The 12,538-nt window shown below is 44.7% G+C and overlaps 1 long non-coding RNA gene across 1 annotated transcript; it reads right to left on the bottom strand.

The window, feature by feature from the left end:
- Window positions 1-805: 805 nt before the first annotated feature.
- Window positions 806-11,569, bottom strand: LOC132592585 (uncharacterized). Its single transcript, XR_009558092.1, has 3 exons — window positions 11,559-11,569; window positions 1,266-1,320; window positions 806-815 (listed from the first exon to the last, which is right to left on the bottom strand). It is a non-coding gene; the product is annotated as an uncharacterized LOC132592585 (long non-coding RNA).
- Between the last annotated feature and the right edge of the window lie 969 nt (window positions 11,570-12,538).

Genomic DNA, 12,538 nt, shown 5'->3' with positions numbered 1-12,538 from the left:
GCGCCCGACATACTTGAGACAGCCTGGCCACAACACCCTATTGGTAAGTCCCTTGATTCTGGGTTTAATCAGGCCAATGGGGCCCTAGCCAAACCGATCAAGGGACCTATATACGCCCAGGCACATGACTCAGAGCTTCCTCTTTTGGTCAGTGCATTGGAACACCCGCCCACCTCTCCCTATTTTTAGGTATTGCGTGCTTGACCTTGCTATTCCGTCGTGTGTCGTCTGTCATTGGGACAGGGGCAGGAATTTTCCCCACTTGGCTGATTGGCTGGTGCCACTTGGGTTTCGCCTACCGCTTAGCAAATCGTCACCACTTGTAAGGTTGCAGATAGGCACTGGTTCAGGTGATAGGGATGGGAGAACGCTCTCACCATCCCTATGTGAAGGGTATTCCGTTAAAGGAATCCAGGGACTCAATGGTTTGGTCAACCCTGAGAGGGGTTGTGCCCGTGTCTGAGTCCAGGGGGACATCTGGGTGGTGGACATAGCTTGTCCCCAGCTTTCCGCCATTCCTGGTTCAGCACTACCTGCAATGGTGCAGGGAGCTAGTCAAACCAGAGCCTATGCAACCACTCACCTGATGTAATCAATAAAGTTGTGGCCTAAATTCTGCCAAAAACCAAACCAAAATTTGAGTCTTGTCTAAATTTATTTATAGGTGTCACGGTCCAGTTGGCGGGTGATTGAAGCCCTGGCTGAGGACATCAGGACCAGAGGCAAGATGGTGGTGTAGAAGCAGGAATAGGTGCAGGACTGAGGGTCCAGCAGCAGGCAGTCGCAGGGTCAAGGAACAAGGCAGAGGCGAAGGTCTGGGAGTCAAGGAGCAAGGCGTCGGCAAGGCAGAGGTCCAAGGGTTGAGGATCAAGGCGTCGGCAAGGCAAGGCAAGGGTCACATATACACGTTACCCTTGGAACCAAACACCCACCTAAGATGCAGGCCAGCTATACATGCATTTATATGCACATTTTACCCTATTATATGCATTTTACCCTATTATGTACATTTTTGTACACATTACTTGGCTGGAGAACTGCATTGTCAAATTCAGAGAAGTATAAATTTCAATGAATGGCTGTGTTTCGGTTCTCACAATGTTTTGGGAAAGTGCAAATTAACTTTGAATGCAAACTGATCTAGATTTCTCTATATATGACTGCTGCATGTAATTTTAAACTGTGTTTATTTTTCTAGATACATTTAATTTATTTATTTGGTTTGTGAACACTGTGAAACTGAAAATGTACAGTGTGCTTCTTACCTCCATTAAATTTGTCCATTAAGTTGTAACTGCTGCATCCCAATAAAGATATGAGCTGATTTAGAGAGAGAGAGAGAGAGAGAGAGGAATGACTGACATTTCAAAATACAAATAATCCAGTAATAGAATTATTAAGGAAAACCTTTTTAAAGGCCAAGAAAAGAACAGCAAGACAGCATTGGCTACACTGAATTATTATTAATCATATCTAAATCACCAGTGATTTTCAAAATAATTCACCGATTCCGGTAATGAACCAAGACAGCTGAACTGCATTTAAGCCTCATTAATTTTAAAAGGGCAGATCTGAGTACATGCTGCTCTTCTTGACCCTAAGAACAATCAGATGAGATAAAAGAGTTCTAATTTTACAGATTAAAAACTTAGGCAGAAAGAGGTGGCACCTAGCTCAAGATCCCCCCACTAAAAACAAGGCACATACATGCCTACATTTTATTTAATTAAATATTATGACATTTATACCCTGCCTTTCCTCCAGGAAACTGAAGGTGGTGTACACAGTTCTCCCCTGTCCCGATTTTATCCTCTCAGCAACCCTGTGAGGTGGGCTAGGTTGAGAGGCAGTGACTAGCCCAAGCTCACCCAGGGAGTGTGTGAATTCGAACCTTGTTCTCCCAGGTCCTAGCCCAACTCTCTAACAACCACACCACATTGGTTCTCTGCACAGAGCTACATACCAAAATATATATCACAACAGGGATATTAGACACGGAAAAGATCTACAAGATAATTGAAAGCAGCCTCCCTTTCATTAATGCCATGTTTTCATCTACTTCTTATTTTAATGTCTGACTTCTTCTGACATTAGTAATAAAGAGAACCTCATTTTTGCTATTGTGAAATGCAGCCATCCCCAAGCTTATACTGCTGAACAAAGGTAGCTCAGTGGCCCGTTTTCCTACATTGGATATATTTCCCCACCACCACCTCCTTGTACAATTCAGAAGCCGACAACCTTTCTTTTCCCCCGGCAAATAATTTTTTTCTGCTTGCAGATTATTTCCATTTCAATGTTCTGTTCCACACAGCTGCGAGCTGACTATAATTTGCCATGGCCGTAGTCATCATGATACGCAAAGAAAAGTGCAGTTGTTCTAACAAAGGCTCAGCAGAGGAACCGTTGGAGTCTTTTAAGCAATATCATGGCTATGAAAAAGTAATTGACCTCCTTCCTCCAACAGCTGCAGACTAAAATAGGCTGTCTTTACCCCTGTGCACAGGTCAGAAACAAGGAGCTATTGCACCATTTCTGTAGTCCATATCAGAAACCAGGCCCAAGTTAAAAGATGCTGCAGCCATACTTGGATATGTAAATTTGTATTTATTTATATTTAATCCCAGGGCTTCGGACGTCATGCATTCAAATCAGGTATTCTACCCAACTGGGTTACCAAATGTCCCCTAATATTCAGTCTGTATATCAGTCACCTAAATATCCAACATGCTTGGGTTATGACATTCCTACATCCATTTGGCTAGGCTTCTCCAGAATACCTAAACCCCAGTCTGGGTAATGTGTGTGCGGGTGTTTGAAACCTACTGAAATCAAGAGCAGGAGCTCAGGCTTGCGGTCAGGTGAAAGCACAGGTTAAGGCTGCAGTCCAGCAGCTACATCAATGCACCCTTTTTGCACTTGGCATTACCTACGCAGCTGTGTTGACTTGTGGTTCCCAAGCATGTTTTAAGTGCCGTTGATAACAATAGAAGAGGAAAGCCCATGGTTTGTTCTCTCTCCCAACGAAATGAATGGGACTTGGAAGCACTTCATTGTGCCTCGATTGTGCCCCTTATTTGCTGGCTTACACTTAGAAGATACTCACCCACCTCTGCAAACTGAAAATAACTCTTCTTTAATGTTCTCCATTGGTTCATTTCCTGTTTTACTCTAGCAAATCCTTCATGTTGTTTGAGGATGGCGAGAGCTTAATGCAAACAGGGGGGGTTGGGGGGAGAAGTTTGCTTCTTCATAAGCATCTTATCCTTCTGGTGGGTGCTCTAAGGCCCTCTTCAAACCTCCATGGTTGCAGCTTATGCAGGCTTCTGTTGTAATGGAAGACTAGCACATAACACGAAGCATCTTATCAGCTCTTTCCAACACCCCTCCCCTTCAACGGGGTGCTACCAACTCTCTTTTTGGGTGTTGCAATGAAAAGGTCTAACTTGATTTCTGGAGATACTTGATTTCTAAATCAACTACTGTTCTCGGCAACTTTGACACTATTCACTGGGAGAATTTGTGACGGTTTGATTTTCAGTGTTACTGATTATTTTTTCATTATTTAACTATGTTTTTTAATTGAATTGTTGAACTACTTTATTGTTTGCTGCCCTGGGTTCCTATGAAAGGAAGGGCTGTAATAATAATAATAATAATAATAATAATAATAATAATAATAATAATAATTGTTCTTTACTTCATAAAATTTATACAGCACTTAAAAAAAATCCCTCAAAGTAGTTTTATAACAATAATATGCAGGATTTTATATAAGGTAGCAGATCTGCTTCCTTGACTCCAGCTCTATTCTGCTTCAGGGGTTGGAGAACCTGTGGCCAGGGGTGGACCTTGATAATATGACGACTTGTGTGTAGCCAAAAATTGACACCCTGACCCACCCGCAGCCCTTGCACCACCTCCCCAAAGATAGGTAAGTGAGGCACTAGGTTTGGGGAAAGAGGAATAAAGCTCTGGCAGCATCCTAGAGCAGTGTTTCCCAACCTTGTGCCTCCAGCTGTTTTCGGACTACAATTCCCATCATTCCTGACCACTGGTCTTGCTAGCTAGGGATGATGGGAATTGTAGTCTCAAAACATCTGGAGGCACAAGGTTGGGAAACACTGTCCTAGAGCCCTCATTTCTAAAGCTGGGCAAGCACTAACTAGACTTTGAGGAAAAAGGCCTGAAGGTGCCCCCTTGGGCCCCCGTGCTCTTGGGGGAAGACCTCCTCTGCTGTGGACCTTCAGACATCTTCTGTTTGGGGATGTGCAGGAGCCCATAGTATGCTATAGCCCCCGCTGCCAGTGGTAACTAAACCTTTCAGCATTTAGCACTGACCATGTTGTAACATCACATAGAATCATAGAATCATAGAATCATAGAATCATAGAGTTGGAAGAGACCACAAGGGCCATCCAGTCCAACCCCCTGCCAAGCAGGAAACACCATCAAAGCATTCCTGACAGATGGCTGTCAAGCCTCTGCTTAAAGACCTCCAAAGAAGGAGACTCCACCACACTCCTTGGCAGCAAATTCCACTGCCGAACAGCTCTTACTGTCAGGAAGTTCTTCCTAATGTTTAGGTGGAATTTTCTTTCTTGTAGTTTGAATCCGTTGCTCCGTGTCCGCTTCTCTGGAGCAGCAGAAAACAACCTTTCTCCCTCCTTTATATGACATCCTTTTATATATTTGAACATGGTTATCATATCACCCCTTAACCTTCTCTTCTCCAGGCTAAACATACCCAGCTCCCTAAGCCGTTCCTCATAAGGCATCGTTTCCAGGCCTTTGACCATTTTGGTTGCCCTCTTCTGGACACGTTCCAGCTTATCAGTATCCTTCTTGAACTGTGGTGCCCAGAACTGGACACAATACTCCAGGTGAGGTCTGACCAGAGCAGAATACAGTGGTACTATTACTTCCCTTGATCTAGATGCTATACTCCTATTGATGCAGCCCAGAATTGCATTGGCTTTTTTAGCTGCTGCATCACACTGCTGACTCATGTCAAGTTTGTGGTCAACCAAAACTCCTAGATCCTTTTCACATGTACTGCTCTCAAGCCAGGTGTCTCCCATCCTGTATCTGTGCCTTTCATTTTTTTTGCCCAAGTGTAGCACTTTACATTTCTCCTTGTTAAAATTCATCTTGTTTGCTTTGGCCCAGTTGTCTAATCTGTTAAGGTCATTCTGAAGTGTGATCCTGTCCTCTGGGGTGTTAGCCACCCCTCCCAACTTGGTGTCATCTGCAAACTTGCTCAGGATTCCCTCAAGCCCATCATCCAAGTCATTGATAAAGATGTTGAACAAGACTGGGCCCAAGACAGAACCCTGTGGCACCCCACTAGTCACTACTCTCCAGGATGAGGAGGAGCCATTGATGAGCACCCTTTGGGTTCGGTCAGTAATCCAGCTACAAATCCACTGAATGGTAGCATTGTCTAGCCCACATTTTACCAGCTTCTTTACAAGAATATCATGGGGCACCTTGTCAAAGGCCTTGCTGAAATCAAGATAGGCTACATCCACAGCGTTCCCTTCATCTACCAGGCTTGTAATTCTGTCAAAAAATGAGATCAGATTAGTCTGACATGACTTATTTTTCAGGAACCCATGCTGACTTTTAGTGATCACAGAGTTTCTTTCTAGGTGCTCACAGACTGTTTGCTTAATGATCTGCTCTAGAATCTTTCCTGGTATTGATGTCAGGCTGACTGGGCGGTAATTGTTTGGGTCCTCTCTTTTCCCCTTTTTGAAAATAGGGACAACATTTGCCCTCCTCCAGTCTGCTGGAACTTCGCCTGTTCTCCAGGAATTTTCAAAGATTATTGCCAGTGGTTCTGAAATCACCTCTGCCAGTTCTTTTAATACTCTTGGATGTAGTTCATCTGGCCCTGGAGACTTGAATACATCTAAACTAGCCAAGTATTCTTGTACTACCTCCTTACTTATTCTGGGCTGTGTTTCCCCTGCTGAATCATCTGCTCCATATTCTTCAGGTCGGGCGTTGTTTTCTTTCTTGGAGAAGACTGAGGCAAAGAAGGCATTGAGGAGTTCTGCCCTTTCTCTGTCCCCTGTTTGCATTTCACCATCTTCTCCTCTGAGTGACCCCACTGTTTCCTTGTTTTTCCTTTTGCTACGGACATACCCATAAAAGCCCTTTTTGTTGCTTTTAACCTCTCTGGCGAGCCTGAGTTCATTCTGTGCTTTAGCTTTTCTGACTTTGTCTCTACACGTGCTGGCTATATGTTTGAATTCCTCTCTGGAGATTTCCCCCCTTTTCCATTTTTTGTACATATCCCTTTTAAATCTTAACTCAGTCAAAAGTTCTTTAGATAGCCAGCCTGGCTTCTTTAGGCACCTTCCATGTTTCCGTCTCATGAGATTATGCATTGAATTCCATGGACGGTCTTGTGGTTTTTGACATCTGTGTCAAGAGACAATGGAGGGCTCCTCCGGGGGTGAAGTCAAACTACTGTGTCAGCAGCACCAACCTCCCTGGGATGCAAGCCTGGGCAGTGTGTAGGGAGGTCCTGGTCTACCCAGATGACAAGACTCACCCCCCTCAGCCTCGGTGATGTGGTCCAAAGGAAAGCAGAGCAATACATTGGGCATCAACTTGGCTGCAGGAGTTGCCAGGAGGAGGGGTACAAAGCGCCATCCAACCATCTTAGGGACTGCACTCCAGATTTGTGTAGGGTTTCCTCCTTAGCTTTTTCTTCTCCCAAAGGCATCCCACAAGGTAGCTGAGGTTTAGGACAAGGAGCTTTCCTCCTAAATGGGCTGCCTTCCCAGGTTGACAAGCCCTATCTGCCCCTCACTTCCCTCTACAGCACATGCAGAAGTTGCCACCTTGACCATTGGACCCACTATTGGTCTTGTCTGCTCAACCTGCCACAGCCTGTTTTCGCACACAAGTGAAGTCGTTGACTCACCAAGCATTTGAGACCTATTAGCTACCTTCACCTGGTTTAGCCTGCCAGTCAAAACCCTTCCCGGGATGTGGTCACTGTCACTTGCTGACAGCTTCTAGGAGCCACAGGTGATAGCTGAGTGCATGATGGGGACCAAGGATGGACAAACGACCCCAGAAGGAGCACGACATGTCCCTCACCCAATGTGCTCAGCCTTGGGACTGTACCATGTGTGCCCTTTATAAAACAGTGAATTCATGGGCTCCTGGTCAGGGTAGTGGAGGTAGAGAATAAAGAAAATCTATCCTCACATGCTCCAACAGAGCACAAAAGACTGAAGCATGGAAACCGAAGGCCATGTTTTCAGTGTGCTTCTTTCCCTTGCCCAGAATACAGGAAGGCCGATGTGTTACGGACATTATGATTTGTACAAACAAATCCCTCACGTCTTCTCCTGTTCATATTTACATATCTTTTTCATCTAACGGTTTACAGCAGTAGGCAGTAGATGTCCCCCAACCCTCCTCAATTTTGGCTTCTGTACCCAGAATAGTTTAAAGCCGGAAATTCTATCATTTTTTATAAGGCACTTTCCACATCCCTCGCTTGAAGGTCACGCTGATGATTATCTCCAGTATAACTGAAGAACCGTGTAATTACAGCAAAATGTCACCTAGAAGAATAATCGCTTCTAGTCAAACGCCTCAGCTAGAAATATGCTGCTGCCATTCTCCACTCCTAGAATAAAGTTGGAAGCAACAGGGAGAGGATGTGGGGAGAGATTGGACCTTTCCCTTCACAGCAGTTTTGTTTTCTTCCAAACAGCATAATCTGTTTTGGTTTCGAAATTGAATTGCTTTAGTAGCTTGTCCCAAGATCCCTTATTTGTACAATGTTCCATCTCCTTGTGGTTGCTATAAAGTTACGTTCCGGCCCTCTCTGATTAGATTTCATAGCGAGCAAATTACAGCTTCTCCTTTCGAGAAAGCACTTTTGCATTAGTCACGAGGATTAGTAAGAGTCGGATCAAAGGATATCTTTACAGAGATCCTCTAGACACGCAGAGAGCTAGCAACTTGGTGAGGAGATGCAGAATTAATCTGGGACATGAGGACTATAATCTTTATCTGCCCCACCAGGCGCTGACTCTTAAGTCCTTTTGTTTTCAAGCTGTCTTAAGCACATGCATCTGTGGGCTGGTTTGTAGCCCAGGGTTATCAGCGGTAGCAGAACTTTTTATCTGAAACAGATCTCATATTATCTTTAATCCTTCTAGGACCCCAGAGATTTATTTAAATTTGCTGTAGGAGAAGACAGCAGCGTTTATACCAAAGGAAGCTTGTTGTGGTCTTTGGGCAGTATGCACCTAGCACGTCCCATCCATACAAGAGTTTCTGATTCTTCAAAGGGACTTTCCCCCCCTCCTTCCAGCTTGCATGCCCTGCATCCTCACCAAATTTGTTCTGAAGACACCAGCCAGAGCACCAAGGAGGCTCCACCCGCTACCTTACAGGGAGAACATTGTGGGAAGTAGGAGGCCAATCTGGCCCCATTAATTGGCCAGCGAAGGGGCGGCTCTGTTGCTGCTTGCTTTCCTCTGGGTCCCCAGCTTGAACTACAACTCCCTTTACCTCTGACAACTGGTTGTGGTAGCAGGGGATGATGGGAGTTGAGAAGGCTGCTCTAAATGTTGTTGGATTGTAATTCTCATCATGCCTTGTGACTGGCAGTGTTGGTTGGGAATGATGGGATTTGGAGTCCAATGACATCTCAGGGGCCCAGCCCTGATTTAGATCACACATAACAGAGTTTTGCCTTTCTACAGGCAGTTTGCTCCTTATGTTTAGCAGGCTATTGGAATTCCCTCCAGCCTTGGCAGGATTATAATTACTTCTCTGATCTTAATGGGCACTGAGACAGAGAAATAAAAGAATCACGCATGAACAACACTGTACTTGAAAAGCTACCATGTTATGATATAGTGATGAGACAGGATCTTGTTCTTTCTTTTTCCTGTTTCCTCTTTCTTTCATAGGAGAAGCTCCCATCCCTGGTTTGTGACTTCTCCTACTTCTTCTAGATGGGACCCAGGTGGCGCTGTGGGTTAAACCACTGAGCCTAGGGCTTGCTGATCAGAAGGTCAGCGGTTCGAATCCCTGTGGCAGGGTGAGCTCCCGTTACTCGGTCCCAGCTCCTGCCAACCTAGCAGTTCGAAAGCACGTCAAAATGCAAGTAGATAAATAGGAACCACTACAGCGGGAAGGTAAACGGCGTTTCCGTGTGCTGCTCTGGTTCGCCAGAAGTGGCTTTGTCATGCTGGCCACATGATCTGGAAGCTATACGCCGGCTCCCTCAGCCAATAATGCGAGATAAGCGCGCAACCCCAGAGTTGGTCACGGTTGGACCTAATGGTCAGGGGTCCCTTTACCTTTACCTTTACCTTTACCTACTTCTTCTGGTCATGGGTGAAAGGTTCCAAAAAGGCAATTCAAACCTCTTAACTTTTTTTGTGCATTGTGTGGAGCAGAATTTTCCAATGTGCTGCTGGTCGCAGGATGTCCTGTTTTACGGGTTTGGCGCACATCAGCCTTTCCACATGATAAGCCAATCCCTGCCCCGATCCTGCCTTTTCCCCTTTCCTTCACTTGCAAGCTGCTTGAGCCTTCCAACGTTGAAACTCCATCCTGAAGTGGAGGAGGGCTAGAAGAAATGCATCCTCAACAACGGCTCTGCGAGACCAGAAGGAAATTTGAGAGCACACACTATAATTTGCTGGAGGAATCGTGCTATTTGCACATGGCTATAATAAAAGCCTGCCAGTTTATTTATTTATTTTGCAAGTGGCTCGCCGGCAGCAACAGGAGCGTTAAAAGCAAAAAGTGCCTCCCACAAATTCCTTGGATGACCATGGAAATCGCTGGGTGTAAAGGCTCTCACGATGTATAATAAAGGGGGCGGGACAGAACTGGAGTACTTGATGTGCAGAAGAAGCTGCCCGTGCTGTCAGAGCCACCGCTGGGAAGCTACAGAATAGATATAATTACAACCATTTGTTAGCTCTTTGGGCAATAACCTGTACTTGCATAACAGCCCCAGCAACTCGTCTGTAAAGTTATGGCAACAAACAAAGCTTGCTAAGGAAGTGCTAACATTTCCTTTTCCCAAAGAGTGGAGCAAGTTGAAGTCAAGTTTCTTTTTCATCCAACCTGAGGCCCTTCAAATGCATTTGGAATACACCTCTCAACATCCAGCATAGTCAAAAAATCTGGGAGACATCAGGCTGGAATATTATTATTATTATTATTATTATTATTATTATTATTATTATTATTATTACAGTGGTGCCTCGCAAGACAAATTTAATTCGTTCCACGAGTCAATTCGTTTTGCGAAAAAATCGTCTTGCGAATCACGGTTTGCCATAGGAATGCATTGAAATTTCTTTTTTTGCCCATAGGAACACATTAATTAAATTTCAATGCATTCCTATGGGAAACCGCGATTTGCAAGATGAATTTTTTGCAAAATGAATTCGTCTTGCGAGTCACCATCAGATCGCAAGATGCATTTGTCTTGCGAAAAATTCATCTTGCAGGGCATTCGTCTTGTGAGGTACCACTGTATTATTATTCCACCCATCTGACTGGGTTTCCCCAGCCGCTCTGGGCAGCTTATACCACATAAAAATGGTAAAACACCAGACATTAAAAATTTCCCTATACAGGGCTGCCTTCAGATGTCTTCTAAAAGTCAGATAGTTGTTTATTTCCTTGACATCTGATGGGAGGGCATTCCACAGGGCGGGGGCCATTACCAAGAAGGCCCTCTGCCCGGTTCCCTGTAACTTCACTTCTCGCAGTGAGGGAACCACCAGAAAGCCCTCAGAGCTGGACCTCAGTGTCCAGGCTGAACAATGGGGGTGGCTACTTCAGGTATAAGAAGCTATAAAAACTAAGATCTTTGGTCAGATATAGGTCCATGTTTTGATTTCCTTCCAAACACCAGCAGGTTGCTTATGCCTTGTCTGCTTGGAATGAGCTCAGACTCTTTAAGAAAAGTTTGAGGCATGTGCAAACAATGTGTCCCAGTGAATTCTATTGTTTGTTTGTTTATTAATTTATACTCCACTTATATCAGAACCAGTGAAGGTGGTGAATGTCCTGTGTGAGTGTCTGGAATGTGTGAATGAGGGTGAAACCAGATGCAATGTTGAATGTGTATTTGAATTTAACATGCATATTTTAAAAATGCAAATAGCATCCACTTGCATATCTCCATAGTGCCTGCAATGCCTCACAAACACCACACATCACTGAGACAACAGAAAGTGAATATTGCATCCCTATGGAAAAGAACGGCGGACAGCATATTGATTGTCTCCAATTGATACAAAATTGTATTACTGTGGCATGATTTTTATGATCATCTCGCACATATACTTGTTTCCAGGGCAGGGGGAGAATGTGCTGTGGAACTTCACGGCAACAATCCTCTTCTGCAAAGAGCTGCCTTAAAACATTTCCACACACAATTTCTGCTCAAGCATGTAAAGTCCAAACCCTTTTCGAAATTGTTTTTCTGCTTTAATGCAACAGGAGAGACGGTGTCAGATTCCCTCTCCCCTTCAGCCTTTAGAACTCACATGATTATTTGCTGCTATCGCACGCACAGAAATGGCATCAGATGCTCTTTTTCATGAGTTTTCATGTCGAGCCCGTGTGCAGCAGCTGTGAAAAAAGGCAAATTCCACGTTAAGGATCATTAGGAAAGAGATTGCAAATAGAACTGCCAATATCACAATGCCGCTGTACAAATCTACGGTGCCACCGTGCTTGGAATACTGTGTGGGCAGCTTTGGTAGCCTGATATGAAAAATAATATCGCAGAGCTAGGAAACCACGGCCAAAAGGATCAGCTGAAGCAATTGAGGCCGGAGCAACTCCCCTTTGAGGGAAGGTTACAACATTTGGGGCTGTTTGGTTGGGGGGGTGAATAAGGGGTGGCATGAAGTATAATGGTGTTATAGTTTGGGAGGACCCTCCTAAACCCTAGAAATTAATAAATGGTAGGATTTTGATTATTTGGAGTATTGAAGGGAAGACTGCAGGCCAGTGGAAAAATACAAGCTAAGCTTCCTTTCCAAGCCAGGACGTCACCTGGGATAGATGTATTAACATGACAAAAAGTGTTGATGGCCCGTCTTGGATCTGGGGAGACAGAAGGTTACCAGGGTAACTGAGTGTGAAGTCACAGGAAAAGATGGTCTTTAGCAAGGTGTGTTGGGAGGGAGGGAGAACATGGGGAGATCCATCTTGGGCAGGCTGGCTGAAGGCTGGCTGGGAGAGATGCCGTCAATTCCAGTGCTGCCCTGCTACGGGAACTAGCTCTTCTTGAGGTGACAATGCTGTGAGATCGGGACTCCCTCCATGCAAACTGAAGGTCTAAATATGTGAATAAATCATATTTCTTAAAACTACGACAGTCTCTGCTGCGTCTTCAATTCTCCGAAGGAGCACAAACCCTAGGTGAGCACCTGAAACCCCCTAAAATGTTGCTACCCCTCAACAGAGACTGGGGGTGGCACCCAGCTTCTGTAACAATATTACATATGGTGTGACTTAA

The sequence above is a fragment of the Zootoca vivipara genome, chromosome 8 (genome assembly GCF_963506605.1).
Source record: "Zootoca vivipara chromosome 8, rZooViv1.1, whole genome shotgun sequence".
NCBI classification, from domain to species: Eukaryota; Metazoa; Chordata; class Lepidosauria; order Squamata; family Lacertidae; genus Zootoca; species Zootoca vivipara.
Note: the sequence above shows the minus strand (reverse complement) of the source record. Positions and strands in the feature narration are given on the sequence as shown.